This window comes from Diabrotica virgifera, chromosome 8 (assembly GCF_917563875.1).
Source record: "Diabrotica virgifera virgifera chromosome 8, PGI_DIABVI_V3a".
NCBI lineage: Eukaryota > Metazoa > Arthropoda > Insecta > Coleoptera > Chrysomelidae > Diabrotica > Diabrotica virgifera.
Window position 1 is genome coordinate 126000855 of NC_065450.1, and position 6954 is coordinate 126007808.

The window sequence follows — 6954 nt, forward strand, 5'->3', positions numbered from 1 at the left end:
TTATTGTTACATGTAGTTGCACTGGACAATTTTCTTTATGACACGGTGACAGAAAAATACAGCGTGTTTTATATGTTCGTTCATGGGTATTCTTTCATTTTTCCGACTGTAACTCACTTTGAATTATCATTAGTTTAATTCTTTAAGCAAGGGGTGTATTCAGCTTTTTATTATCTTCAATTTTGATAATAATAACTTTTTTGTTCAAGCTTATAGTTATTGAGTTCTACGTGAAAAACTGCTTTAAAATATGCATTTTTTTCGAAAAAATAAAATCTTTGATCTTTAATAATAACTCAAAAAGTATTTATTTATATTAATAACTTTATATAACAAATTTTGCTTAGAATTTATCTCTCTATAAATTTTTGTAATTATTAAAAAAAAATAATTTTCATTCTCGAGAAGGGGTGGCATTCACCACCACAGGAAAAGCGCAAGTTGGCATCATGTCACCAAGTATCCTCTAACTACTCACCAATTTTCATGAAAATTGATGGAGGTTCAACGACATCGGAGGTGAAAACCTTCCGTGACTACACTATGTGGATTGAAAGATATTTTCTCTAATTTTGACATTACTTTGCACATTTACTTGTGCATACCAGGTGCCAACGTGTCCGCTGAAAGGTCATTTTCGAAAATGTCAAGAATTAAAAATAATTTCTCATCAAGTATGACGCAAGAACGTGCAATTTGTCGATTTTGTCAAGAAAAAATTTTTTTTTTTGAAAAGAAGTCTCTGATGTGATCGAACTGGAATGACAATTTTTTCTGTTATAGGTATATACACATCTTAGTTTAAATCCATTTTTAGTGTTTTTGCAAATTTCTGCAATTTTTTTTTTCGCAAAAATAGTACCTACATGGTTGAAGAGCGGCTACTAGAGAATTGCCTAGGGCGTCAATTGACCTAAACGCGGCCCTGGTAACCACAATTAATACTTCCCCTGTTTCAGTGTTCCCACACATCAAAGTTTGTCCGATTAGACACCGTTAAGCTATTAACAAATTTTCAGCTTGCTATTTTTTGAAGTGAAAACTTCTTTAGGGACGTTGTGCGATTTTTGAATAGGGGAAAAAGCATTGAATTCGCGACCGTCATTGCGACCGTCATCGCTTATGCTATATATTATGTGTATGTATATTATATAAATTGTGTAGAGGTATTTAAATTTAAAATAAATGTAAAACCTATTTTAGGATGGGGGAAAATGATTTATTTCGCGACCGTTATCTCTTCAGCGAAATAAATTTTGTACGTATCTATATTATGTGTATGTATACATAAATTGTATATATAAGTATTTAAATTTAAAATAAAAGTAGAACTTATTTTTGGATGGGAAAAAGGATTTATTTCGCGACCGTCATCGCGACCGTCATCTCTTCGACGAAATAAATTTTGTACGTATATTTATTATGTGTATGTAAGTATACAGAGTGGGCCAAATAAAAGGAGCCACCCCGATATTTGGCAGTACTTATTATATTTTAAGAAAATAAAAAAACAGGTCAATTTTTTATCTAAGAGGGACACATTTTTATGATACAAACATCTGTCATTTGTCAACTCCCTCCCTTCCACTTCCCCCACCCCTTATTTTTAAATAGGGAATAGGGGTCGTGTGCTAGCTCATTTGAAAGGTTATTCAATTCTCTATTCAGTAATATCAACATCGACTTAAAAATGTGTACAGGGTGTCCAAGAAAAATTATTTTGAATTAAATTAATTGACACAAAAAGAAGAATGTATGTAATTTATTTAACTCAGAACACATTTTACTGCTGACAGAAAACAGAAAAAAATGCTTTTTGCTTAATTTTAATGTTCAAGCTTTCACCCATCTGCCTCTTGGTAGGTTGAATATTGAATTTAAGCTACAAACAGTGTATATTTATCAGATAAACATTTTTTTCTGTTTTTTATCAGCAGTAGAATGTATTCCGAGTTAAATAAATTACATACATTCTTCTTTTTGTGTCAATTAATTTAATTTAAAATAATTTTTCTTGGACACCCTGTATAAATTTTTATGTCAATGTTGATATTACTGAATAGAGAATTGAATAACCGTTCAAATGAGCTAGCACACGACCCCTATTCCTTATTTAAAAATAAGGGGTGGGGGAAGTGGAAGGGAGGGAGTTGACAAATGACAGATGTTTGTACCGTAAAAATGTGTCCTCCTTAGATCAAAAATTGACCTGTTTTTTTATTTTCTTAAAATCTAAGAAATACTGCCAAATATCGGGGTGGCTCCTTTTATTTGGCCTACTCTGTATATAAATTGTGTAGAAGTATTTAAATTTAACATAAATGTAAAATCTATTTTGGGATGGGGAAAAAGGATTGATTTCGCGACTGTCATCGCTTCGACGAAATAAATTTTGTACGTATATTATTATAATGTACCAATAATAATAGTAATATTATTGAAGTGAAAACTTCTTTAGGGACGTTGTGCACTTTTTAGATGGGGAAAAAGTGTTGAATTAGCGACCGTCATTGCTTCGACGAAATAAATTTTTGAAGTGAACACTTCTTCAAGGACGTTGTGCACTTTTTAGATGGGGAAAAATTGAATTAGCGACCGTCATCGCTTCGGCGAAATAAATTTTTGAATTGAAAAGTTTTTTAGGGACTTTGTGAACTTTTAGATGGGGAAAAAGTATTGAATTAGCGACCGTCATTGCTTCGACGAAATAAGGGTTTTGAAGAGAACACTTCTTTAAGGACGTTGTGCATTTTTTAGATGTGGAAAAAGTATTAAAATAGCGACCGTCATTGCTTCGACGAAATAAATTTTTGAATGAAAACTTCTTTAGGGACGTTGTGCACTTTTTAGATGGGGAAAAAGTTGAATTAGCGACCGTCATCCCTTCGGCGAAATAAATTTTTGAAGTGAAAACTTCTGTAGAAACGTTTTTAGATGGGGAAAAAGTATTGAATTAGCGACCGTCTTCCCAACCGTCATTGCTTTGACGAAATAAATTTTTGAAGTGAAAACTTCTTTAAGGACGTTGTGCACTTTTAGATGGGGAAAAAGTATTGACTTAATGACCGTCATCGCGACCGTCATGGCTTCGACGAAATAATTTGTGAAGTGAAAACTTCTTTAGGACGTTGTGGCCTTTTTAGATGGCAAAAAATATTAAATTAGCGACCGTCATTGCTTCAATGAAATAAATTTTTGAAGTGAAAGCTTCTTTAGGGATGTTGTGCCCTTTTTAGATGGGAAAAAGTGTTGAATTAGCAACTGTCATCGCTTCGGCGAAATAAATTTTTGAAATGAAGACTTCTTTCGGGACGTTGTGCACTTTTTGGATGGGTAAGAATTATTGAATTAGCGACCTTCATCGTGACCGTCATTGCTTCGACGAAATAAATTTTTGAAGTGAAAACTTCTTTAGGGACGTTGTGCACTTTGTAGATGGGGAAAAAGTATTAAACTAGCGACCATCATTGCTTCGACGAAATAAAATTTTGAAGTGAAAACTTATTTACGGGCGTAGAGAACTTTTTAGATGGGAAAAAGTATTGAGTTTGCGACCGTCATCACTTTGCCGAACTAAATTTCGTACGTAAATATATATATATATATATATATATATATATATATATATATATATATACATATATATATATATATATATATATATATATATATATATATATATAATTATGTTTGTGTATACATAAATAGCATAGAACGTACGCAACTCTTATATAATGTAGGTATAGCACTTCTATTTGGATGGGGGAAAAGCACTGAGCTCGTAAGTTATATACTATAAGAAGTTTTCACTTCTCTCGGCACTCCCACGAGTGTTTTAAATTTTTTTTTGGTACGCGGGATCCAGGCCTATCCTATCTGGTTTCATTGCTACTTTGTCTCTGATATTTTATGGCTCGGGTCGAGGTATAGTATAAGTCGAAACGGAAATCCGTCAGAATGCGCAACAAAGCGCCGATATCAATGTTTGGTATACGAAATTCCATATGTTTAAGAAATTGCAGAAGCCGCTTAAAGATAAGACATTTTAACATTTCATTAAATCATTGTAAATTAGTCGGTGAATATTATTACAGTTGAAATAATTGCACAATAAAGATTCTTTTTCTTCATCTACCATGTTATTTCAGAACGTTGGTTACCATCATAGCTATCTTAATTTTATTCGCTGCCACCCTAAATAGCATGATTGTATCAACCCCATACCATACCAATCTCGCAAGTTCTTCAACCATGAGGTTGAGGTTCTTCTTCGTCCTGGACTGTGTTTGCATGCTATTTTTCCTTGCATAATATTATGTAGCAACCTATTTTGGGACCTCTCATTGCATGTCCAATTACATGTACCTAATGAGAGGATAATTAATAAAAACTACACAAGAGAAAGTAAACGTATTTTGTCCTTTTAAGGACAAAAAAAGTAATCATTTGTTTGTAATCAACACAAAGAGAGGAAAACAGTTGTAAAGTGTATCATCGATATATAAAATAAATAATAACAAAACTTTAAAACAAACCTGTTTATTTTTAGTGAAATCTTCAGTTTTTCATGTAAACTATTTTTTTCTAAGAAAATAAAAGCTTTTAACATTGAATTTTGCATAACATGTTATTTAGGGCCTAACGTAACAAAAAAAATTTAAAAAAAAAACAAAAAAAGTCAATAAACAAACTGGGGTCCTTTTGGGACCCCGCTTGGTAAACAATGTAAATACATATATTTAATGTCTAATCATAATTATTCTCAACTCACTCTCACCTCTCACTGTCAGTATACAAATTTTGACACAAAATTTGAACATTCTATAAATGACAGATCAAATGGACAGATCATAAATGGCGAACATAATTTTTTAAAACTTAGAACAATTAGACATAAGAGTTTACTATAAAGGTTTTGATTTTTCTGAATACGAAATTGGTATCAAAAGTGAGAATTAAAATGCTGTATCCAAATGTTTCGGTTGTAATATTAACATGTGCAATAAAAATACAGTCGGAAAAATGAAAGAATACCCATGAACGATCACATCAATCACTTATTTTGTATTTGCTGTCTTTTTCTATAACGAACGTTTGTCATTTATAGAAAACGACAGCAAATACAAAATAAGTGATTGATGTGATCGTTCATGGGTATTCTTTTATTTTTCCGACTGTATGTAACCTTTTCAACCAGTGTAATAATTCTTTGTCAGCTTAAGAAATTGCAATCATCAATAAATATAATTTATTTATGTAAAACATTACAAATATTACAATCGTATACAATAATCTTTTTCATCTTTATGTTTTTCCACTCCGCTGTCATATGTAAGCGTTTCTTCAAAACCTCCATCTTCAATATGAATTGGTTTTTTTAAAGGGCGTCATCAACATTTTTCTCCATTTTTATTTTAATGAAGTTTTTGGTTCATTGTTATTGGAGCTATCAGTTTGTTTTAAAAGGGCAGTTGTTCAACGCTACTTTCTATGCCAAAACTTTTTTTCAATTTCCCAAAAGTTTAGTTTTGGTCACTTAGGCCTTTACAAAAAATACTGATTCATATAACTCCGGAATCTGTGGTTCCACAAACATCGTCTTCTGAATCATCATCGGTGTCTGACGCAATCGGAAGTGGGCAATCTAAGAAAGGTCTGGCTTCTTGTAATAAGCTTTTTCTTCGGTGAATATATCGAACCAGGGATATAGTTAAACAAAATACCTAACTGTTTCTGTAATATACTTCCAAAATTTTTTTATATCAATTTCTTCACCACTCGAAATTGTTTGTAAAGTAATATTAAACCGATAGATCAGTTCTTCGTCGATTCCGGTTCTAGGAGCTGATATATTCCTATTCTCAAATAAATGTCAAAGATATGTTTCCATCATTACTACTTACTCCAGTCAATGGGAGCAAGAAGAGGATATTATCTCCGAATTCGCTCCTACTGCATGGATTTTAATGAAATTTTGGGAATAGCCTCTACTTATCTCTTAATTGAAAATCTACCCTATGCCTATGTGCGCTTTTTTCTTGGGGGTGGTTCCCACCCCTTCTCGGGGGCGGAAAATTTTTTGGTTAATATAACCACGGAAGAGGCTAGAGAACATAATTCTAAGCAAAAACTGTTCTATAACTTTTTTTTGAAAACAACATTTTTTTGAGATATTCGCGGTTGAAAATTGGCCATTTTCATTAAAAATTGACACCTTTTCGGACGGTTTTTTGCGAATACCCTAGAAACTATGCATCTAACGAAAAAACTACAAAAAATATTTCTGTAGCTTATAAAACAACAAAGAGATTCGATCCTTCATGAATCTTCTAGTTATCACACAAAAAGAGACATGGTAGGGGAAAAGTTTGTTTTTTGGTGTATGCTCAAATCGTTGTATTTAACTTGAAATAGCAGAGAAACGGTCGATTTTAGGTGTATAATGAAACTAATACCTTATTTTGTAATACTTGAAAATACCTTTAAAATGAGCAATATTAAATGTCGATTACATTAACACTAAGCGAGATTTGCTGCAAAAAGTTGATGACTACTGCATTTCAAGAAAAAATGAGAAGTATATTTAACCCCCCATCCGTCAGAATTTAAATGCAACATTTTCCTTCTAAAATACTTTTTACTATAGTGTTATGTCTATGTTCAAAAAGTTGGACGGGTTAAAGAGATACAGTAATGACAAAGAAAAATTTTTTTATCTAAAATACCCTACTTTTTGTGTAGTACATATCTTTTGTTCCTATCTCTACCATTTCTAGTTACATGGAGAAAAAGGAAGATTTTTAAGAAAATTTAAAAATGCCCTCTATAATTTGATCTTATTTTTTTCAAAAACCATTAATTTTAAACCCCTTCAACTTTTAAACATAGAAATAACACTATAATAAAAAGTATTCTAGAAGGAAAACGATGTATTTGAATTCTGACGGATGAGGG